Source organism: Scyliorhinus canicula, chromosome 9, assembly GCF_902713615.1.
Source record: "Scyliorhinus canicula chromosome 9, sScyCan1.1, whole genome shotgun sequence".
Taxonomy (NCBI): domain Eukaryota; kingdom Metazoa; phylum Chordata; class Chondrichthyes; order Carcharhiniformes; family Scyliorhinidae; genus Scyliorhinus; species Scyliorhinus canicula.
In genome coordinates this window covers 74,535,360-74,560,092 of record NC_052154.1, presented here as the reverse complement: position 1 = coordinate 74,560,092, position 24,733 = coordinate 74,535,360, and the positions used below count along the sequence as shown (strand labels likewise).

The window sequence follows — 24,733 nt, the reverse complement described above, 5'->3', positions numbered from 1 at the left end:
ACATCGTCAAACTCGAAATGCACTTGGTGCTTTATCTGCGAGCAACGCTGCGGGAGGTCCGCTTACGTTGGGTTCCCAATGCGGTAACTGCGCCCCCTGTGACGGCAGCAGGAACTGCTCCCTCTCTCTGCCCCGCCCACACACACTCGTCCCCCATAGTCACCCACTGCCACGGTGCTGATTGGTCCTCGGGTCTGTCAATCGGAGCTCTCCGTGACCGTGACTGGCTATTCCAGGTGTCAGTCAAACGGGAGGGGGGAGGAGCTGGGGGCGGTTTGGAAACCGGGGATTGTCCGCGGTGTGAGAGGCATTGGAGCGGCGGGGGAGGTGAGGCTGTGCTGGGCCCGACAGCTGGCAAAGGGACCCCGATTGCAGGTTAGTATCGCCGCATCCACCCTCCCGGGGAGGGTGCTTTCGCTGCTGGGAGAGGGGCCTGTTGCACGGCCTGGAGTGAAGGGGCTGCCCGGAGAGTGCAGGCCCCTTGACCGAGAGGGGCAGGAGCCGGGGGCTTGCGCCGGGAAAGAGCTGAGCGTCTCCCTGCTGCCGGAGCGGCCAGGGAGCGAGGCCTGTCCGGCAGCTGCTGCGAGAAGCCTCCTCGTCCCCATCAGTCTGCAGGTTCCCCCTGACAGTGACTGAAAGGAACAGGTTCCTTCACTGGCAAGTCTGGTCAACTTCTTGTTTACTCACAGGGTAGAACTACACATAGTAGATCTTTCAACCACTGTTGTGATTTGTTGCAGTACTTTCTGTACTGTCACCCTATGTGTTTCGGTAACAACTCAATGTGTTGCCCCAATCTTCCACACTCTTTCCCCCCCCCCCCCCCCCCCTACTTTTTAGTGTTTTGAGGGGCTTCTTTAGCTGTCGTGTGTGGTGCTGATAGACTTTTCCATCATTTAATTTATATTCCTTTTTGATGGGGTAGTTGTTTGTAATTAAAGCCGTAGTAGGTAATGCGAACTTGGTCTGGTTGACCTGACAAAGTTTCAAGGGTAGGTTCTTGGTTGTACCTATTATTGAGATGGGGACTAAACTCTGGTTAAGAGAATGCTTGCTTCTTTAGCAGGAATGACAATGGCTGACATTGGAGCTCTTGAAGTATATATTAGTTCTTTTGAATTTATTTTAGTTGGATAAAATGTCTGGCATAATTGTATCAGGGTAAAGCAGTTGATTTTGGAAAACCTCAACTCTGTCTCAAAGGTGAGTTATTGTGGGGTGAGGTGAGTGATAAATAAATGGTGGGATACATTTTTAAAAACTGATTCAAAATGTTTAATGGAAATACATTCTGGTAACAAACAAAAACTCAGCAAGAAAGATCCAGCTATGGCCAAAGAGGGATGTTGAAGATGGTACTAAATTAAACAAGAGGCTTATGATGTTGCAAAGACTATTTGTAAGGCTGAGGATTGATTGACCAGTTTTAGAAAGGGTGGTCAAAAAGTAGATTGAAAATGGAAATCAAGGGCAGCGTGGTGATGCAGTGGTTAGCACTGCTTCATCATGCCACCAAGGCCCCGGGTTCGATCCTGGCACCAGGTCACTGTCTGTGTGGAGTTTGCACTTTCTCCCTGTGTCTGCGTGGGTCTTGCCCCCACAATCCAAAGATGCACAGGGAAGTAGATTGGCCACGTTAAATAGCTGCTTAATTGGAAAAAAGAATTGGGCACTTTAAATTTCAAAATAAAAGGAAAATGATGGAATAAGTAAACTATCCATGAATATAAGGACAGTTTATAAGAGAGTTTGCAAATATATAAAAAGCAAAGTAGCTAAAGTGAACAATGGTCTCTGAAGAGGTCGTGAAAGAAGTAGTCAGAGGGATTCAGGAAATGGAAGAGATGTTGAACAAATACTTTATCCAAATTCACAATAGAAGACACAAATTGCATATCAGAAATAAGGGATAATCAAGGAGCTAATAAGAGCGAAGAATTTGAGATAATCTATATCAGCAGGGAAAAACTTATTGGAGAAACCCAAGAGACTAAAAGCTGTCATTCCCAGGACCTGATGATCTACATCTGAGAGTTCCAAAAGAACTGATGAGGTAGCGGATGCACTGGTGTCATTTTCCAAAATTCTCTAGTTTCCCAGTGGATTGGAAGTCAGCAAATGGTGGCACAGTGGTTAGCACTGCTGCCTCACAGCACCAGGGATCCAGTTTCAATTCTGGTCTTGGGTGACTGTGTGGAGTTTGCACTTTCTCCCCGTGACTGCGTGGGTTTCATCTGGATGCTCCGGTTTCTTCCCACAGTCCAAAGATAATCTTTATTAGTGTCACAAGTAGGCTTACATTAACACTGCAATGAAGTTACTGTGAAAATCCCCTAGTTGCCACACTCCAGCGCCTGTTCGGTACACTGAGGGAAAATTCGGAATGTTCAATTCACCTAATAAGCATGTCTTTCGGGACTTGTGGGAGGAAACCCACGCAGACACGGGAGAACGTGCAGACTCCTCACAGACACTCACTGACCCAAGCCTGGAATCGAACCTGGGTTCCTGCCGCTGTGAAGCCACAGTGCTAACCACTGTGCTACCGTTTTGTCCTGTGCTACTGTGCTGCCCTTGGGAGATGAAAAAAACAGGGGACTACAGGCCACTTAGTTTGATGTCATTCATTGGGAATATGCTTGAATCCATCATTAAGGAAGTCTTAAAAATGTTCGAAGAAAGTCATAGTTTTATCAGACAGGTCAACATGGTTTTATGAAAGCGAAGTTGTGTTTGACACTTTTTTTGCGGATGTAACCTGGTAGGTTAAAGGGGAAGTGTAGACATTAGCATACTGGGATTGTCAAAAGGCATTCGATAAAGTGTTACACAAAAAGTTAAAATGCACGATGAGACTCCAGGAGTTTGTGTAATGAGTTAGCATGGGTGGAGGATTGCTTAATGGGAAGGAAGCAGAGCCTAAGGATAAATGGGTCATTTTAAAATTTCGAGTAGCAAATTTTTTTTTTCTATCTTTGGGTTGTGGGGGTGAAACCCACGCAAACACGGGGAGAATATGCAAATTCCACACAGACAGCGACCCAAGGCTGGGATCGAACCTGGATCCTCAATGCCGTAGGCAGCAGTGCTAACTACTTTGCCACCGTGCTGCCCCATAAATTGATAGGCTGTGACGAGTGGCATGCTGCAAGGATTAATGCTGGGGCCTCCATTGTTTACAACCTATGTCAATGACTTGGGTGAAAAGCCTGACAGTAATGCATCCAAGTTTAGAAGGACTCAAAGCTAGTTGAGAATGTACGTTCTGAGAAGGACACAGGCTGCAAAGTTAAGTAGACTGGTTAAATGAGTGGGTAACAAGATGCCGATAGAGTATAATGTGGGATATGTGAGCTTATTAATTTTGGTAGTGAGAATAGGAAAACAGAATGTGGCGTGAAACTTCCAAATGCTGATGTTCAAAGAGACTTTGGTATTCAACGAATGCAGAAGGTAGGATATGGGTACAGCAATTAGTTCAGAAGGCAAAAGGCATGCTGGCCTTTACGGCTAGAGGATTGAAGTATGTGGATAAGGAAACCTTGCCACAATTGTACAAGACTTTGGTGAGACCACACATGGAGTAATGTGCAATTTTGATTTCTATATTTAAGACAACTTCTTTGGCAATCATGTGCTAATGAGTGTGCTTGTCCACCTAAGAAACGGTTACTTGTCATGGGTTCTATGGGTCCGTGCATGGCTGCTGAGCCTAATCCTAGAGCTGCATCTTTGACCGCACGCTTGGCAGGTGTTTCCGGGAGATGGGGTCGTTCCTTGAACTCTAGATCGCTGGTATTCCTTTCTTGGGCTGCTTTTCCGGGCCTCCTCTTGCCGTTGAGTGTCCTCTAAGAATTGTGCCCCTTCAATCAGGAGGTTCCTCCAAGCAAGTCTCTTCTGAGCAAGGGTATTCCAGAAATTGATGTTTATGTTGCATTTCTTGAGGCATGACTTCAGGGTGTCTTTGAAGCACTTCCTTTGGCTTCTTGGGAGCTTTCCGTGAGCTGGGTGAAGAAGATTTGCTTTGGTAATCAGGACTCTGACATCCTGAGCACATGACCAGCCCAGTGGAGTTGGTTTCAGATGATCATGGCCTCGCTGCTGGTGCTCTTGGCTCCTTCAAGGACACTGATGCTAGTACACCCAGCTGATGTGGTGAGTCCGTCTCCGACAGCGTTGATACATTGAAGGCCAAAATAGCTAAAGTTCACTAGATTGGTCCCTGGGAGGACCGGGTTGTGCTAAGTAAATTGTTCTTGTACACTCTGGAGCTTAAAAGGCTGAAAGAAGATCCCATTGAAACATCCAGTGTTGACATGAGATATTTCTTCACTCGGTGTTATGTATATTTGGAATTTTCTAGTACAATTGAACTTACATGGCTGAAGGGCACTGTGAATCTCCTTGGGTCCAATTCAATATTCTTTCATGTGTATCTGCTAATTGTGTACTAATGCTGATCATCTGGTATGTCCCCTTTTTGAGCCTCTCCAGAATATGTCCAAATCCTCATTTGGGGGTATAATTTGGAAAACCCTGTTTGGATTTTTTTTCAAAGAAAAAAATATTACTGCTTGGTTGCAACAACAAATGGAAATCACTCCTGGAGAGCAGCTATTCCAGCATTCCTGGTGATATTGGAACAAATCGCTGTAAATGTGGCCGAACAAATAGTGAGCGACTTAGTGGTTACAGATGTGTGAATTCTCTCCATTATAGCACAGAATGACGCTCTTTGGACCATTCTGGCATTTCTGAATAAAGGAATTGTCTTATGAGGGAGGGTTGTGTAGGCTGGGCCTTTACCCATTGAAGTTTAGAAAAATGAGAGGTGATCTCATTGAAACATACAAGGCTCTGAGGGGACTTGACCTGGTGGATGCTAAAAACATGTATCCCCTTGTGGAAAACACCTGTCTAGAACTAGAGGACACAGTTTAAAAGTAACGGGTTTACCCATTGAGGAGATGAGAACTATTTTCTTTGAGGATCTCTTCTCTAGGGTGCAGTGGAGGCTGAGTTATTGAATGTATTTAAGGCTAAGTTAGATTTTTGATCTAAGAGGGAGTCTAGGATTGTGGGGCAGGTAAATGGAGTTAAAGCCATAATCAGATGAGCCATGATTTTATTGAATGGCAGAGAATGCCTGAGAGCTGTATGGCATACTCCTATATATTGCAGCACGGTAGCATTGTGGATAGCACAATCGCTTCACAGCTCCAGGGTCCCAGGTTCGATTCCGGCTTGGGTCACTGTCTGTGTGGAGTCTGCACGTCCTCCCCGTGTGTGCGTGGGTTTCCTCCGGGTGCTCCGGTTTCCTCCCACAGTCCAAAGATGTGCAGGTTAGGTGGATTGGCCATGATAAATTGCCCTTAGTGTCCAAGATTGCCCTTAGTGTTGGGTGGGGTTACTGGGTTGTGGGGATAGGGTGGAGGTGTTAACCTTGGGTAGGATGCTCTTTCCAGGAGCCGGTGCAGACTCGATGGGCCGACTGGCCTCCTTCTGCACTGTAAATTCTATGTAAAAAATATTATCTTGTGAACTGGCACTGCCTGTCTCGGTCTCCTCCAGCCCCACGACCCAGATCTCTGTGCTGCTCTATTTCTGGTCTAATGAGCAGGCCTCAGCTTTTAATTGTTCCAGCATTGGTGACTAATATTCATCTTCTTGTGGCTCAGTGCCAGATTTTTTGCTTGATGTTCCTATGAAGAGAGTTTGCACTTTCTCCGGTGTCTGTGTAGGTTCCCTCCGGGTGCTCTGGTTTCCTCCCACAGTCCAAAGATGTGCAGGTTAGGTGGAGTCATGGGGCTTGAGACGTGGGAGTGGGCCTTGTAGGGTGGGACCCAGTCGGTTGCAGGAATTGCTTGTTTGAAAGGGGTCACCACCTGGAGCGCTACTCCCGATTTCTTATTGGGCTGACTCCCTTGGCCATTATCTCTTCTGATGTTAAAAGGGGTTACTGGCAGCGTCCATTTGACCCCTCCTTGGCCTATGATATTCAAGGTGCTGTACAAATTGTTGTTCATTGTAATTAAATATTTCCGTTGCAAGTTTTTATGCTCTAACTCTGTACATGGCCCAACATTAGGTCTAGGAACTCTTTTAACGCACCTTTTTCTTTTTAATTTATTCTCCTATTGTCACCAATTTTGGTAATGGATGGAATCAATCTTTTGCTATTTATTTTAAAATATTTTTTACATTGTGTGGAGTCCTTGAATAGATTCAACCTTAACCTCTGTTCAATTTACACATATCTTATGCTATTTAATAAGGATAACCTTGCATTTATCTTGTATGCATTTTGACTGTAATTTTCCTACTGCAAGATCCTTGACCTCCATAAATTCAACTGTGGCTTAACTAGTGCTCTGTATAAAATATAACAATTCCCTTGCTTTTGTATTCAATGTGTGCCCAATTCCTTTTTTTCTAATTAAGGGATAATTTAGTGTGGCCAATCCACCTACCCTGCACATCTTTAGGTTATGGGGGTGAGACCCACACAGACACTGGGAAGAGTGTGCAAACTCCAGGCAGCCAGTGACCTGGGGTCAGGATTAAACCGGGGTCAGGATCAAACCAGGGTCCCCTGCGCTGTGAAGCAACAGTACTAACCACTGTGCCACAGTGCTGCCATGGCTTGTATGGGTTTTAAGTTGTTATATATTTGGCCTGGAATCCCATTTCCACTGGTAGCCTTCCCTTTTCTTTCTGTGGTTTCTGAGAACATTTGGCACTCTCCCTGGAAGCAGAGTAGGAAGGCCATGTGCATTCTGTAGTGATGACTGCTGTTTTACCAGCAGGTTAAATTAATGGAAGTTGATGGAGGCTGACCATGTACAGTAATGTGGACGGTAAACTGGGCACTGGGAATTAAAGAAGCAAACAATTATTTAATGTTAGTGTCCAATTGGAATTTTGGGATTAGTTTCTGCTTGCATTGCAAATTGAGATATTTGGAGTTCTTCTAAACGGGATCAGTTTAAATAAAAACCTGTCCTTTTTTTGTAAACAAAATTTATTTTCAGGATGTGTGCTAGCAAGGCAATATCTGTTGTCCCTTAGTTTCCTCCAAGATGGTCAGCAGGTTTTACAACTGTGTAGCTTGGTGGGGCTTTTCAGAGAGTGCTGAGAGTTTAGGCCAGATCAGGTAGGGATGGCATAAGTGACCAAGTTGAGTTCTTGTGATCATCTGACAGCACCACCCCTCAAGTGCTAATTTACAGCATTGAAATCATTTTCATAATTTGCCACTGTTGGAATTTGAATGTTCAGTGTCTGAATTTCTAGTCCAGTACTATAACTACTGGACCAACCTGCATGCAGGTATGCCTGTGAATTCTGCCAAATAAATTTGCTGTTTTGATTGTATTATTTTGAGTTCTAGTACCTCTCATCTCCCAGTGGGAATGTCAGCCTGGCTGTGTGTGACAGTGATTCTGCCGCTGCCATCTGAAAACTCTTGCTGCTGTGTCCTTACCAGATCTCATTTGGAGTCCGAACTTGGGCAACAGTGACAATTCAGAGCTGTGGGCAAGTTTTCAGGGGCTACAGTTTGAATTTGGGTATCTGCTTTGTGCTGTAAGCACTTTTTTTTTTTTTTGCAGCTGATTTGATCAGTTATGTAATCTGAAAACACTCTGCTTATTTTGTTGGGTAACCTAAACAGGTTTGCTGGAATTTTGGCTCAGGTGTTTTAATCATTTTTGGCAGGGCAGAGGTGTGCTCCTCCACCAATATTAAAGAGCCCCGAATAAAAACAAAGTGCAGGATCTGTGGCAAGAGAAACGGTTAACATTTCAAGTCCAATATGACTTCCATTTGGAACTGAAGAAAAGTAGAAATGTGATGGGTGTTATGCTGTTGGAAAAGGCCCGGTGAAGGGGAGGGGGGAGGGGGTGGAGAGGAGGGGGGGGAGGGGAGGGGGGGAGGGGAGAGGAGGAGGAGGGGGGGGAGAGGGGGAGAGAGGAGGAGGAGGGGGGGAGAGAGGAGGGGGAGAGAGGAGGGGGAGAGAGGAGGAGGAGAGGAGGGGGAGAGAGGAGGAGGGAGAGGAGGGGGAGAGAGGAGGAGGAGAGGAGGGGGAGAGAGGAGGAGGAGAGGAGGGGGGAGCGAGGAGGAGGGGGGAGAGAGGAGGAGGGGGGAGAGAGGAGGAGGAGGGGGAGAGAGGAGGAGGTGGGGGAGAGAGGAGGAGGGGGGAGAGAGGAGGAGGGGGGGGAGGAGAGGAGGAGGAGGAGGGGGGAGAGAGGAGGAGGAGGGGGGAGAGAGGAGGAGGAGGGGGAGAGAGGAGGAGGAGGGGGGAGAGAGGAGGAGGAGGGGGGAGAGAGGAGGAGGAGGAGGGGGGAGAGAGGAGGAGGAGGAGGGGGGAGAGAGGAGGAGGGGGAGAGAGGAGGAGGAGGAGGAGGGGGGAGGAGGAGGCGGAGGAGGAGGGGGGAGAGAGGAGGAGGAGGAGGAGGGGGGAGAGAGGAGGAGGAGGAGGGGGGAGAGGAGGAGGAGGAGGAGGGGGGAGAGAGGAGGAGGAGGAGGAGGGGGGAGAGAGGAGGAGGAGGAGGGGGGGAGAGAGGAGGAGGAGGAGGGGGGAGAGAGGAGGAGGAGGAGGAGGGGGGAGAGAGGAGGAGGAGGAGGAGGGGGGGAGAGAGGAGGAGGGGAGGAGGGGGAGGAGAGGAGGAGGAGGAGGGGGGAAAGAGGAGGAGGAGGAGGAGGAGGGGGAGGAGGGGGAGAGGAGGAGGAGGAGGGGGGAGAGAGGAGGAGGAGGGGGAGAGAGGAGGAGGAGGGGGGAGAGAGGAGGAGGAGGGGGGAGAGAGGAGGAGGAGGGGGGAGAGAGGAGGAGGAGGGGGGAGAGGAGGAGGAGGGGGGAGAGAGGAGGAGGAGGGGGGAGAGAGGAGGAGGAGGGGGGAGAGAGGAGAGAGGAGGCGGAGGGGGAGAGAGGAGGAGGAGGGGGGAGAGAGGAGGAGGAGGGGGAGAGAGGAGGAGGGGGGAGAGAGGAGGAGGAGGGGGGAGAGAGGAGGAGGAGGGGGGAGAGAGGAGGAGGGGGGAGAGAGAGGAGGAGGAGGGGGGAGAGAGGAGGAGGGGGGAGAGAGGAGGAGGGGGGGAGAGAGGAGGAGGGGGGGAGAGAGGAGGAGGGGGGGGAGAGAGGAGGAGGGGGGGGAGAGAGGAGGAGGGGGGGGAGAGAGGAGGAGGGGGGGGAGAGAGGAGGAGGAGGGGGGAGAGAGGAGGAGGAGGAGGGGGGAGAGAGGAGGAGGAGGGGGAGAGGGAGAGAGGAGGAGGGGGGGAGAGAGAGGAGGAGGAGGGGGGAGGAGAGGAGGAGGAGGGGGGAGAGAGGAGGAGGAGGGGGGAGAGAGGAGGAGGAGGGGGGAGAGAGGAGGAGGAGGGGGAGAGAGGAGGAGGGGGGGAGAGAGGAGGAGGGGGGAGAGGAGGAGGAGGGGGGGGAGAGAGGAGGAGGGGGGGAGAGGAGGAGGGGGGGAGAGAGGAGGAGGGGGGGAGAGAGGAGGAGGGGGGGAGAGGAGGGGGGGGGGGAGAGAGGAGGAGGGGGGGGGGGAGAGAGGAGGAGGGGGGGGGGAGAGAGGAGGAGGGGGGGGGGAGAGAGGAGGAGGGGGGGGAGAGAGGAGGAGGGGGGGAGAGAGGAGGGGGGGGGAGAGAGGAGGAGGGGGGGGGGAGAGAGGAGGAGGGGGGGAGAGAGGAGGAGGGGGGGAGAGGAGGGGGGAAAGAGGGGATGGGGGGGGAGGAGGAGGAGGAGGAGGGAGAGGGGAGCGGGGAGCGAGGAGAGGGGAGCGGAGCGGGGGGAGAGAGAGGAAGGGGGGAGAGGGGAGCGGGGGGAGAGAGGGGAGGGGTGGGGAGGGAGGGGGGGAGAGGGGAGCGGGGGGAGAAAGAGGAGGGGGGAGGGGGGGAGGGAGGGGGGAGGGGGGAGGGAGGAGGAGGAGGAGGGGGGAGGGGGAGGGAGGAGGAGGGAGGAGGGAGGAGGAAGGAGGAGGAGGGGGGGAGGGAGGAGGAGGGGGGAGAGGGAGGGGAGCGGGGGGGAGAGAGAGGAGGGGGAGAGGGAGGGGGAGGGAGGAGGAGGGGGGAGGGAGGAGGGGAGGGGGGAGGAGAAGAGGGGGGGAGGGAGGAGGGGGGGAGGGAGGGGGAGGGAGGAGGGGGGAGGGAGGAGGAGGGAGGGGGAGGGAGAGGGAGGAGGAGGAGGAGGAGGGGGGAGGGAGGAGGGGGGAGGGAGGAGGAGGGGGAGGGAGGAGGGGGGAGGGAGGAGGAGGGGGGGAGGGAGGAGGGGGGGAGGGAGGAGGAGGAGGGGGGGAGGGAGGAGGAGGGGGGTGGGAGGAGGAGGGGGGGAGGAGGAGGAGGGGGGGGAGGAGGGGGTTCAGTTGGAACAAAGGGGAAGTTCAGGCAAAGGACAGAGATGAAATACCAAAGATTTCATGGAGCAAAAGTGGTAATGGTCGTGTAGAGTAGGTGTGATTAACAGAATAAAGATCAGCTCTATCTGAAATCAAAAATCAGGATTCAAGCTTGTGCCGGGGGCGGGGAGGGGTGGGGGGGGGGGGGGGGGGGGAGGGCAGGAAAAACAAAATGGACGACTGCGTTCATGGTGTGAAGTTGTTGGGCCCACAGTTGATTCCAGAAGGTTGAAAAGTCCTTAATCGGAAGATAAGATGCTGTTCCTCAAGCTTCATTGGGCTTCCCTAATATACTGTAGCAGGCCGAGGACAGAAAATGAGCATGAGAGCAAGATGGTGAATTGAAATGATGACGAACAGGACTGGGTAGTGGTGTTCTGCACACAGTTTGTGTTTGCCCCCCCCTAGAGTGACTGCCTTGTGAACAGCGAATACGTTAGACAAAATTGAAAGAAGTTAGTAAATTTCTGCTTGCTCTGAATTGAGTATTTGGGAATTTGAACAGTGAGGAGAGGGTAAAGGGGCGTGTTACATTTCCTGCTATTGCATGGGAAGGGAATGCTTTTGGTGGTGAACAAGGTGTGGACCAGGGTATTTCGAAGGGAATGGTCCCTTCGGAATGCTGACAGGGAAGGTGAAGATGTGTTTGGTGGCATCGTGCTGGAGGTGGCAGAGGCGGAGGATGATCCGTTTGATGATCCTTTGAATATGGAGGTTGGATGACTGCTTTGCAGAACACTTCCACTCAGTCTGCAAGCATTACCCAACCTCCGGCATGACAATTCATCATCTTGCTCAAGTGTTTTACATTTTAGTTCTTGGCCTGCTGCAGTTTCCCAGGAAAGCCGAGTGCAAGGAATGACACCTCATTTTCCAATTGGGCATTTTACAGTCTTCTGGTTCAACATTGAGATCAACAACTTTACACTAAATACAGCCCTTCATTTTGAATTTTTTCTCCAATTAAATGTTTGTATTTTGTTTTTATAGAACATAGAACAGTACAGCACAGAACAGGCCCTTCGGCCCTCGATGTTGTGCCGAGCCATGATCACCCTACTCAAACCCACGTATCCACCCTATACCCGTAACCCAACAACCCCCCACCCCTTAACCTTACTTTTTAGGACACTACGGGCAATTTAGCATGGCCAATCTACCTAACCCGCACATCTTTGGACTGTGGGAGGAAACCGGAGCACCCGGAGGAAACCCTTTTTGTTCTCTGACCTTTATTCTGCTATTAACATCTATTCTGGATCAAATCTTTCTTTCTTTCCAACTTCTATTATCACTCCCTTTTCATTCTGATATGAAAGATATCCATGATATCTTTTGTATTTAATCTCCCCATCTCTCTAACCTCTCTCTGCCTGTCTCTTTAGATCCACCTGATGACCCTCTTTTTTTTCATCCCCATCATCACATTTGTACATTCCTGCCTCTCTTGAATTACGAAGAAGCGTCATGTTGGATTTAAAGTGTTAACTATGTTTCTCTCTCCACAGATGGTGACTGACCTGCTCAGTTTCTCCAGCATTTTGTTTTTATTTTGATCCCTAGCATCCGCCGTATTTTGCTTTTACTAAGATTCCCTATTTGACTTCTAGCATTTCTTCCTCTTTTATATCAGTACAGTATATCGTATAGTGTGGGTCAAAGAGTTCTTGGCAAAATCATTGAAATTATTTGTGCAGCATCAGCTCAATAACTATCTCTGTTAATATTTTCTTCCTTTGCTGTAGTAATTACCCTTGATTGAGAGGTATGTGAAGCAGCCCTATCCTGTTCGACAGGATTTGTTAACAATGCATGTTTTAATACCAATTTTCACTTGACTTTAGTTCACCTACTCCTAGAGGAGAAGGCGTCTGATGTTCTTGGACCAAACCAAAAGAAAGACTTGCATTTGCATAATGACTTTCATAACCTCAGGATATCCCAAAGTGTATTTCAACCAATGAATTATTTTTGAAATGTAGTCACTGTTGTAACATTGGAAATATTACAAGCCAAGATATCTCGATTTTTACTACTTGAAGTGACAATGTCAGTACCTGCATCAAATAATTCCAGGTCAAGTAGAAGGCGGGTTTCTACTTCTGCTTTTGTTTTATTGTGTTATTTGCTGGTTATTCTTTAAACTTCAGCATAAGCAGATCTCGCATTTCTGATTATCAGCACGACACTTTTCCCTGCCTATCATGCAGATAAGTTATGTCCTGGGATTGTAACTGAGTCTTTAACACTTCATCAGCTACTAGATGGTATCATGCCACTGTGAATTCTCACTTTCCTTAACAGTGAATTTGAAAAACACTCTCGCAAGTCACAATGGTGATTACCAACCAATAAGTGATTTTACTTACATTGATAAACCAGTTTATGGTTTATTGATATTCCTCAATAAACCCCATCCCAGTCCAACGTCGGCATCTCCACATCATCAATAAAACAACAGAGACACAAATTGCTTTCTTTCAAAAATATAATAGGCCAATCAACAAGCCTCTTAGTTTTTAATGTTGAGCTCAACACATCTTGCCTGTCCTCTTGACAAATTCTGGACAGCTCGTACAAATCTGAGATTAAATTTGTTCCAATGGCTATAAATCACAAAGGACTTTGGCCAATTAAGTCATTGCCCTGTTGTCTTAACTATAGTGTCGGCATGGGGTGACCAGGACACGCTGTTGGTGATCTGAACACCTAAAAACATGAAGCTCTCGACCCTTTCTACTTCGTTCCCATTGATGTAGACAGGGGCATGTTCTCCACTATGCTTCCTGAAGTTGATGACAATCTCCTTCGTTTTGTTGACATTGAGGAAGAGATTATTTTCTTCGCACCTGTTCACCAGATTCTCTATCTCATTCCTATACTCTGTCTCATCATTGTTTGAAATCCGACCCACTACTGTGGTGTCTTCAGCAAATTTGAAAATCGAGTTGGAGGGGATTTGGCCACACAGTCATAGGTGTATAAGGAGTATAGTAAGGGGCTCAGGACACAGCCTTGTGGGGCACTGGTGTTTAGGATGATTGTGGAGGAGGAGTTGTTGCCTATCTTTACAGATTGTGGCCTGTGGGTTAGAAAGTTCAGGATCCAGTCGCAGAGGGAGGAACCGAGGCCAAGGCCACGGAGTTTGGCAATGAGTTTCGTAGGAATGATGGTGTTGAAGGCTGAGCTGTAGTCGATAAATAGGAGTCTGACATAGATGTCTTTGTTATCTAGGTGTTCCAGGGTAGAATGCAGGGCCATGAAGATGGCGTCTGCTGTGGACCTGTTGCAGTGGTAGGCGAACTGTAGTGGATCAAGGCAATCTGGGAGGCTGGAGTTGATTCGTGCCATGACTAACCTTTCGAAGCACTTCATGATGATGGATGTCAGAGCCACTGGACGATAGTCATTAAGGCACACTGCTTGACTTTATTTGGTGCAGGGATGATGGTTGTCTTCTTGGAGCAGATAGTGACCTCAAATTGTTGTAAAGAGAGGTTGAAGATGTCTGCGAATACCCCCGCCAGCTGATCCGCGCAAGACCCGCGTGCTCGTCCAGGTACCCCACCCGGGCAAGTGGCTTTCCGTGGGTTGGCCTTCGAGAAGGCTGCTCTGACGTCTGCAGTGGTGATCTCAGATACAAGTTCATCCGTGGCTTCTGGGGTGGAAGGCTCACTCTAGCTGACCTCTTGCTCAAAGCTGGCATAGAATGTGTTGAGCTCATCAGGGAGGGGTGCGTTGGAGCCGACGATTTTACATGCCTTCATCTTGTAGCCCGTTATGTCTTGCAGACCTTGCCATAGACGGTGGGGATCAGTGTGGCTAGCCTGGGACTTGAGCTTGGTCCAGTACTGTCTTTTGTCATGAATGTCATAGATAGATTATCATAGAATTTACAGTGCAGAAGGAGGCTATTCAGCCCATTGAGTCTGCACCGGCTCTTGGAAAGAGCACCCTTCCCAAGGTTAACACCTCCACCCTATCCCCATAACCCAGTAACCCCACCCAACAATAAGGGCAATTTTGGACACTATGGGCAATTTATCATGGCCGATCCACCTAACCTGCACATCTTTGGACTGTGGGAGGAAACCGGAGCACCCGGAGGAAACCCATGCACACGGGGAAGATGTGCAGACTCCGCACAGACAGTGACCCAAGCCGGAATCGAACCTGTCTTTGGGATGAATGTCTTGTTCTTGGGAGCTAACTCCCTTTCTGCCAATTCTGGCAGTATAACAAACAAGTTTTCAAAGATTTCTAGCACAACTGCATCAGCAGTGTGCATTTAACTCTAGTCAAATGTCGCTCTAAATTCTTCCATCCCTACCATCCTTATAGTCTTATCGAGTTGCATCCCAGCTTTTAAGTTCCTTGTAACTAGGTCTCGGGTTCGATCTCGGCCTGGATCACTGTCCGTGTGGAGTTTGCACATTGGATTGGATTGTATTTGTTTATTGTCACATGTATCGAGATACAGTGAAAAGTATTTTTCTGCAAGCAGCTCAACAGATCATTCAGTACATGGGAAGAAAAGGGAATTAAACAAAATTCAAGAAAATACATGAAAATAAATAATAGGGCACCACAAGATATACAATGTAACTACATAAGCATTGGCATCGGATGAAGCATACAAGGTGTAGTATTAATGAGGTCACTCAATAAGAGGGTCATTTAGGAGTCTGGTGACAGTGGGGAAGAAGCTGTTTTTGAGTCTGTTCGTGCGTGTTCTCAAACTTCTGTATCTCCTGCCCGATGGAAGAAGTTGGAAAAGTGAGTAAGCCGGAGGGGAGGGATCCTTGATTATGCTGCCCGCTTTCCCCAGGCAACGGGAGGTGTAAATGGAGTCCATGGATGGGAGGCAGGTTCGTGTGATGGACTGGGCGGTATTCAAGACTCTCTGAAGATCCTTGTGGTTCTGAGCCGAGCAGTTGCCATACCAGGCTGTGATGCAGCCCGATAGGATGCTTTCTATGGTGCATCTGTAAAAGTTGGTAAGGATTAATGTGGACATGCCGAATTTCCTTAGTTTCCTGAGGAAGTATAGGCGCTGTTGTGCTTTCTTGGTGATAGCGTCGACGTGTGTGGACCAGGACAGATTTTTGGTGATGTGCACCCCTAGGAATTTGAAACTGCTAACCATCTCCACCTCGGCCCCGTTGATCCTGACAGGGGTGTGTACAGTACTTTGCTTCCTGAAGTCAATGAGCAGTTGTTTAGTTTTGCTGGCATTGAGGGAGAGATTGTTGTCGTTACACCACTCCACCAGGTTCTCTAACTCCCTCCTGTATTCTGACTCGTCGTTATTCGAGATCCGGACTACTATGATCGTATCGTCAGCAAACTTATAGATGGAGTTGGAACCAAGTTTTGCCACGCAGTCGTGTGTGTACAGGGAGTAGAGTAGGGGGCTAAGTATGCAGCCTTGCGGAGCACCGGTGTTGAGGACTATTGTGGTGTTGGTGTTCATTCTTACTGATTGTGGTCTGTTGGTCAGAAAATCGAGGATCCAGTTGTAGAGTGGAGAGCCAAGACCTAGGTTTTGGAGCTTTGATATGAGCTTGGCTCGGATTATGGTGTTGAAGGCGGAGCTGTAGTCAATAAATAGGAGTCTGATGTAGGAGTCCTTGTTTTCGAGATGCACTTGGGATGAGTGTAGGGCCAGGGAAATGGCATCTGATGTGGACCGGTTGCGACGGTATGCGAATTGAAGTGGGTCAAGGCGTTTCGGGAGTATGGAGGTGATGCGCTTCATGATCAGCCTCTCGAAGCACTTCATTACAACTGACGTCAGGGCCACGGGGCAGTAGTTATTGAGGCACGTTGCCTGGTTCTTCTTTGGCACCGGTGTGATGGTGGTCTTCTTGAAGCAGGTGGGAACCTCGGAGTGGAGTAGGGACAGGTTAAAGATGTCTGTGAATAGCTCTGCCAGCTGGTCTGCGCAGGCTCTGAGTGCACGACCAGGGATCCCATCCGGGCCCGTCGCCTTCTGCGGGTTCACTTTCAGGAAAGCCGATCTGACTTCGGACTACTGTGATGGTGGGTGTGGGTGAATTATGGGTTGCTGGGGCACCCGACAGCGGATTGTTGGTTACCTGCTCGAACCGAGCATAGAATGCATTAAGTTCATCGGGGAGGGGTGCGCTGCTGCCAGAGACACTGCTCAGCTTCACTTTGTAGCCCGTTATGTTGTTTAGTCCTTGCCACAACCGCCGAGTGTCTGTCTGTGACTCTAGCTTAGTTTGATATTCTCTCTTGGCATCTCGGATGGCTTTGCGGAGGTTGTACCTGGATTTCCTGTATAGGACAGGGTCGTCTGCCTTGAACGCCTCAGATCTGTCCTTCAGTAGGGAGTCAATCTCGTCATGTTTGTGTGGGTTTCGCCCCCACAACCCAAAGATGTGCAGGGTAGGTGGATTGGCCACACTAAATTGACCCTTAATTGGAAAAAAATGAATTGGGCACTCTAAATTTATTTTTTAAACGGCTCCTTGTAACTTTTGCAATGCCTGTGTGTATGTGTATCAATACAATACCTTTGCATGCATTTTTCAGCTCCTTTTTAGAGTTGGAAGGGGGTTGGGAGAAATCTCCAGTTCAATACATAATTTATGGCAATGTATGCAAATTGGCACACTGTTTTGAATTGGGTATTGAGGAATGATCAACTCGGGTAAAATGACTTGGGTCTTGCTGCCTCAGGTGTTAAGAGTCCTTGAGTAAAAAGCATTTACTGGAAGAACAAGTTTGGATCTTGAGTGGGCATAAAGCAAATGCAGAGATTTGAGCATAAAAAAGGGTGCAGCATATCCTGTTCAACAGGATAAACTGTGGTTTTACTCCTTTCCTTTCAAATGGGAACTTCCTGAAAGTTCGACTTAAGTTGCTCACTGTAGCATCTGGTGTTCATTTGAAACTCAAATTGACTTATCACTTCAGGAGCCCACACACGCACACTGTGACCATCACAATGTATTTTTGTACCATTGTTGCAATTCCTATCGCTTGTATGAGGATGGCACCTTCTGTTACTGGGTGCAGACAGCTATTATGGTCACAGAACAGAATGAAGCAATATGCCATTGACTGAAAGAAACAGTTTACAGCATTATCTCACAAGTGGGCTTGTGGTCAGCTGATAAGCTCCCTCAATTTGGCTGAAGTATAAATACATGTACGTATTTGTATTTTCATGCTGTATTACATGTTTTTGTATTTTCTGTAATGCACTTATATTCCCATTTTCAAACTTTGTCTGGGAGTTGCTCCAAATAGTCACAGAATAGGGAGTAAGTTTGTCCGGGGGGCTAATCCTGAAAGACATTGTTTTCCTTTGGGTAGCTGACAAATGTTGCAGAAAATAGTTAGGAAAGAGTTGAAGCTCTTGAGTCTTATGTTTGGATTGGGGTTTTAATTGTTCAATAGATTGCACTTAATTGTTTAATGGACTGCATTAATATATAAAGGGGATACGCTGGTTTGTTGTGGAGAAGTGATTACTGGAATCAAAGAAGTCGATGCTTGCTTCCTAGTTCTTGCTGTGGAGTGTAACAAAAATATCCTCCATATAGTGCAAAATAGCAAGCCTATAAATCAAAATCGCAAATCTTGAGTATTGCTGAAAAAGACACATGATGAGGCTTCTCATCTGGTACTCATTGCAAGAACTCCAAATGTATTGAGTGCTGATTCATTGGCAAGTTGACACTGGTGGAAACATTGTATGGAGAATGCATCAGTTAACACTCTTCTCATGAAGTACAAATTGTTGCCTTTCCATTTGGTATTCTTGCAAATGTCATGAAAAGTGCAGGACAAAAAGCTTTCACATGTCTTTTTTTCAGTGAGAAACAAATCTGATTTGACTGGGATACCTAAAATTTCCTTGTGAATCTTTTTTTCTTATTGTGTGAAACTGCATATGAACTAATGATGATTCTGGCATTGTAGAAACTACTGCTAGATACAGGATTAATAGAATCACTTCATGCTGTAGATAATTGAGGTAGGTGGGGAAATTATGGCCTCCAGTAGAAACTGCTTTTCTTGCACACACTGACATGCACTGCTTCCAGGTTAAGGATTGCTTCAATTTAAAAATTCTTGCCCTTGTTTACACATCCCTCTATGGCCTTGCCCGTCTTTTTCTCACAATCTCCTCCAGTTTCTCAAACCCCTCGGATATCTACTCTCTAATTCTGGCATTTTCAGCATCACTGATTTTACTTGCTCCTCCATTAGGGGCTCTACCTTCAGCTGTGTTGGCCGTAAACCCTTGCATTCCCTCCAATTGTCTTCAATTTTGTACCGCGCTTTCCTCCTTGAGAAAATTCTCATAACCTGAAAATAGTGGAAATACTCAACATGTCTGGCAGTATCTGTAGAAAGAGAAATAGTTAATATTTTGGGCCTGAGAGCTTGCATCAGTCCTGGGGTACAGGACTTTGGGCAAAAGGGCAGGGGAGTGGGGCAAATTGAGTAGCTCTTTCAAAGAGTCGACATGGGTATGATGGGCCGAATGACTGACTTCTTTATGTGCTGTATTTTTGTATGAAAACAGAAAATGCTGGAAGTAGACAGTCAGCATCTGTAAAATGAAAAGACTGGTTTTGGTGCATAGCCTTTGTCTATCATCTGTAATGCCATAACTTGTCTTTCTCACTCTTGACACTTCCATAACCAGTTGTGTAGCTAGCATTTTTTTTCTTTCGTTGTGCTCTCCAACAACTGTTTCTGTAAATTTTACTCATTTTCTATGAGACCCTGGCCCAATGCCAGAGGAATGGTTAGTAAAACAAGCTCCACTGTTCCTTTTTCATTATGGTCAACAGTGGGCTTTTGTCCCACAGTGAAGAGTGACAGATATATATGATTGGGAGGTTCCTGCTAATAAGGTGTTAACCAGTGAACCAGCTTCTATCTTTCCTTAAGTAAGCAATTCTTCAGTATTCTGTGTTATTGGAGTAGACAGATTGTATTGTGAATTTTATTTTTAAAACATTGAATCTACATTAAGATACCTAAAAGGTCAGTATGAAATAATAATTGCAATGGAGAAGCCTTCTATTTGAACTGATTATTGTTATTTGCTATTCCACAGACTACACTCACTTGTTAACTACTTTCATGCTCCTTATGACTATTTGCTTTGTTTGAACGAGATGGAAGTCTGGAAGTAAGATTTGGTAAAGTGATTCTGGATTGCCTTAAACTCAGTTCGTTCAGTTGGGGAGGCACAGTGGCTAACACTGCTGCCTGATAGCTAAATTGGCGGGGGGGGGGGGGGGCATCCGACCCCGGGGGGGCCCCCACAATGGCCTGGCCCGCAATCGGGGCCCACCGATCTGCGGGTGGGCCTGTGCTGTGGGGACACTCTTTTCCTCCGCGCCAGCCTCTTTAAGGCTCCGCCGTGGCTGGTGCGGAGAAGGAACTACCTGCGCATGCGCAAGGAACACGCCGGCAGTTCTGCACATGCGCCAGAACACGCCGGCAGTCCTGCGCATGCAGCGGCCCTTTGGCGCGGTTGGCATGGCGCCAACCCCTCCAGCGCCGGCCTAGCCCCCAGAAATGCGGAGGATTCTGCAACCTGCGGGCAGCCCAAAGCCGGAGTGATTCGCGTCAGTACATGCTGTCCTGTCAATTACAGGAGAATCCCACCCATAATCTTCCTAGTTCTTTAACTTTATGTGCATCTCACTGTCCCCTTCATTTGCTTTGCTTCTGCTTGCAAAGCTTTTTTTTTAACAAAAAAGCTTTTTAAAGCCCATTTATTTGACTAGGGTTTTAGTCATCCTAATTTCTTTTCTAGTTTAACATTTTTCCCCCCCATGCATCTGTATTGACGAGAGGTTCAGTGAATATTGTAAATAATTTTAAAGTAAGAAATGGCCATAATCCTCCATGTGGTATGAGGATATGCCAACATTCAAAAATCAGGGCTCGAGACTAGATGAAATGAACCAAACCAAGGAATTCATTTCACAGGCCAAACGGCAGACTGTTGTTGATCTGATAGTCAGCAACATCTGCCTCCTACCAGCTTTTTCTCATGTGTTTATAGTTTGCTCCTAGTCGGTAGGGCAATAATTCACAAGTTTATATAGTGCCTTTCACAACATTCAGCTTCCAACTAATGAAATATTTTAAAAGTGTACCCACTGCTGTAGCGCACAGCAACGAGGGAACAATTTGCAAGCAAACTCCCTCCAACAATGGTGATGTTGGTGAAGGGATAAATATTGGACAGGGCACCAGGGAGAATTCCTCCTAGTCTCAATAATACCATCGGATCTTTTACATCGGTTTGAGAGGGTGGCCAGAGTTTCATGTCTTATCCAAAATCTAGCATCTCTGACATTGCAACATTGCATTGGAGTGTCATCCCAAATTGGGTTCTAGTCTCTGGAGTGGGTCTTAAACACAACCATCTGATTTGAAGTCAGATGTCTTACCACTTGGCCACAGCTGGCACCATGTAATAGATGTATCTGCTTTCTGGCGAGTGTTGACTTTCCTCGTCACTGGGGATGTTCTGATGGTCAGAAAATATAAACTGTCTTTAATCAGGGAGTCAACTGCAGTTTTTTGATTGACTCCAGGGCAGTGGAATTGGTCTGCAATTTCCAGCCTGTGGCCGTGTTGCAGGATTATCAAAGTATGTTGAGAATAGGAAGAAACATTAATGTTCCGAAACTCAACACTTGTGGAACATGGTCTTCATCTGGGGAATTGCTCTTGTTTCTCCTGCTTAGAAAAATATCAAGACCGTTGATTCTTTCAACGCCATATTATTGTGAAGGAGCTGGAGAAACGCAATCGTAAGTTATTTAAAATACCTAATATTAGTTAGGCTGAAATAATCTTTGAATAGTTGTGCTAGTTTCTTATGATTTTAGTTGCAGTTGGAAACTAATCGTCTGGTCGTTGCAATCTTCTGCTTTCCTGTTTCCATCCATCTGGTGTACAGATTGGCCTTGTCACTGTTTGAAGAAGAGGTGCCTGACTTTATAGTCATTGCTAATTAATTCAGTGTGTTTACAGACTGCAGGGTGATTATACTTCCAGCACAAGATGCAAAGTCCTGCGGTGGAGGTTTTTTTTTGTGTAGCCCCAGCTGCTTGTATACTAGTGACAACTGACACTGTCTTACTAATGGTAGATCCTGCAACATTCTAACTCTAGGTCCCTACCATGGTATCCTGCTGCAGAGCTTTCACAGACCTGTTGTGTGGCTGGGAAATGCCAGCATAGTTGTAAAAGAGAGACCATTTTTAAAGTTTCAAACTTCTTAATTGGCGGTGAAGGGATTTTTTCCTCCTTTTTTACATTCCTTTGTGTTCTCATATTCTGGAAGTCAATTCCGTGTCCAGGGAACTTCTTTGTTTGGACCTGTTGATTACCTCCTTTCTCAAGGACCCAGGATCTAAATTTAATCCAGATAAGTAATTAAAGTGCCTGTGGCAAAATGGTTTAGATTTAGACACAGTCAATGCAATTCCTTGTATTTGTGACACTGAACTATCCACAATTGTGCAGCAGTGTTATTGGAGCATAAGCACGGCTGGCCTGATAGGGGAGGAGAAAGGATAATATTACATTGGATAATGCGGTTATTCTGAAGTTGTGATCAAGAAGTATTGCTTGACATAGTTAGAACACTCCATTAGCTTATTTTAGCATTATTCTACTTTTTTCTCTGTTCCCCCCCCCCCCCCCCCCCCCCCCCCCCACTCCCCAACAACACAACCATTAAAAGGCTTGTTTATCTTGCCACAGTTTTTTACTGTGTTTAAGTTGCTTGATCCCTCCACTGCTGCAATCTAGTTAAAACTTCAATCTTGGTGAGGCTCAGACCATCTATGTTTTGCAGAGGGTACCCATCACTGTACTGGTGATATTATACTTGATTGTCTTCCATGTCCAAATTGTTACCGATCATCATCATGCTATTGCTGCTGGCTGGTTTGTTTATTGCTCTTCTGCTTAAGTTGGTATTTGGCAGATTTAAATTCATATATATATTATACTTATTAGAGAGACGGTAGAGAATAAGTATTATCATTTATAAATTCACTTCATTTCTGAAAGTTTAAATTGGGAAGAGCAGGTTTGCCGATGCAGTCATGTCTCTAGTTGCAAGTGATGGCGTTTAAATGCCTGCAGGATGTGGATTAACCTAACAATAGAATTGGTGTCCTTCTTCCAACAATTGCACTCGAATCAAAAATGCAATTTTTGTAAGTAGACCTATTTAATTGAAATTTGAAACCTTGTGTGTGCAATGAATAGGGTTGCCTGCAACAAGAGTAACAGTGAAGCATTTTAAATATTAGGCCCAGTACAATGTTCACTATGTCCTTTTGTTCATTTTAAAAGATGGTAACTAATACTCTGAATTCTGATTTCCATTAATAGTTTGTAAATTACATAACTACATGGAAGCAGCAAAACACTGACATTATGGCGTAGATCTTGACTTTATTTGATGATGAGTTGTCATCTCACATTTTATCTCCAGTTTCAATTAAATTAAGAAAGTTGAGATGTTGAAATGTTGCTGACTCACTATCAACTGTTTTACACAGAAATACAAGGGCGATCTGCCCCTAACCGTGAAATGCTCGATCTGCCAAAACAGGTTGTTTTAAAACAGGGAATCTGAAATCTCTTTTCCACAGTTTTTGACTGTGTTTAAGTTGCTTGATCCCTCCACTGCTGCAATCTAGTTAAAACTTCAATCTTGGTGAGGCTCAGACCATCTATGTTTTGCCGAGGGTACCCATCACTGTACTGGTGATATTATACTTGATTGGCTTTACTTCAGGCTTTTATTACATGTTTGAATTCATGGCAGGCTGTGTCCCATAGAGCCTAGTGGTTCTGGTACTGAACCATCAACCTCTAGGTCATAGGGTAGAATTTTCAAGTAGGATCTGCTGTCCAGATCAGCAGAAAGTGCCGAGTCGTCTGCTGAAGTTATTGTTTGAAATTCAAGATATCCTTGCAGAAATTAGATACCTCGATACAAAAATCGGGAAATTGAATTTGAAAAATATAAAAAAGGTGAGGGTTTGCACTGGAAAAATAACCCATGAAAGCTGCTGGTTTACTTAACCTTCAGGGAGGGTAACTTGTTTTTCTGGATGGCCTACTCCACTAGTCCAGTGCCAGAATAACTGCTTAACTCTAAACCTCTGAAATGGCATGGTAACTATTTTAAATTTAAGAAAAAAAGTTCTACAGAACCAAACTGCAATGGAAACAACATCACCACAAGGACTTTGATAATTAAAGTGCTGCCACCATCTATGGGTGATTAGAGATGTGCAGTAAATATTACATTGCCCACATCCTAACAAACTCAATAAAATACCGAGTGTTGTTCCCTGGGTGTGGTCTTGTGTGGCTGATTTGACGCTAAATATAAAACTCCTGACATTTGCTTAAGAATGGCCATAAGATTGAAGAGTCACTAATAACACATATTCCTTGAAACTGACCATGATGATAAGTCCTGTGAGCATCCATTCTGTCTTTGTGGACCTGCACTTTGAGGGACTCTGTGAGATGAACGTGGGCCTCGCAAAATATAAAAGCACATGATGCCTGCAGTCTGAGTAGCGAGGCGCACCATTAGTCTGGTTTAAATTAGTAATGCATACATGCTGGATGAGCTGTTCTGCAGAGTCCCTGGAGCACGGGCAGCACCTAATGCTAGTTGACGTATTATGGACTGAATACGTTGTCTGCATGGCCCTTGTGATTCTGCATTGTGGGATGAATTAACATTAAATGTGGCATGTGGGATTCAGCGTGGTACCCTATGTGAATCGCTATGCTCTGACGTTTGGAATATTACTGAATTGTACTGGCCCTAACTGCACTTAACATTTGAGTTCAACAACTTCAGACTGAACTCTTGTCAGTGTTAAATTTTTCCCATCGATCCGTTTTTCCTCAACCATTGTTCCCCTCCACCCCAACACCGGTAGGACCATCTGTTCCCTGTTCCGCTTTGACACACTTTGTTCTGCCATTAACATATTCTGATCTTTTCATTTGCCACTCTCAGCACCTTGCTCAGTCATTATCATTGCCATTTACATTCCCTTTTTTGTCTTTTCGTCCACAACATCTTTTGTCAATCTCCACCTATCACTGGCCTTCTATTCCAGCCCCACTGCTCTATGTCCCTCCCTCCCCATAGTATAAATCTCACCCTATGTCCAGTTGTCTCTAGCTTTGACAAAGAGTCACCCAGACTTGAAACGTTCACTCCGTATACTCTCCACAGATGCTGTTAGACCTGTTGAGATTGTCCAGTATTTTCTGTTTTTGTACTGGTC

At 46.6% G+C, this 24,733-nt stretch overlaps 1 protein-coding gene across 2 annotated transcripts in view; it reads left to right on the top strand.

Moving 5' to 3' along the window:
- The first annotated feature begins 262 nt into the window (after window positions 1-262).
- The window catches only part of mbtps1 (membrane-bound transcription factor peptidase, site 1), a 137,987-nt gene continuing 113,516 nt past the window's right edge, over window positions 263-24,733 (top strand). For both annotated transcript variants that reach the window (XM_038806916.1, XM_038806915.1), the window contains exon 1: window positions 263-375. The gene's annotated coding sequence lies outside the window, so the exon portion shown is untranslated. The remainder of the gene's footprint in view (window positions 376-24,733) is intronic.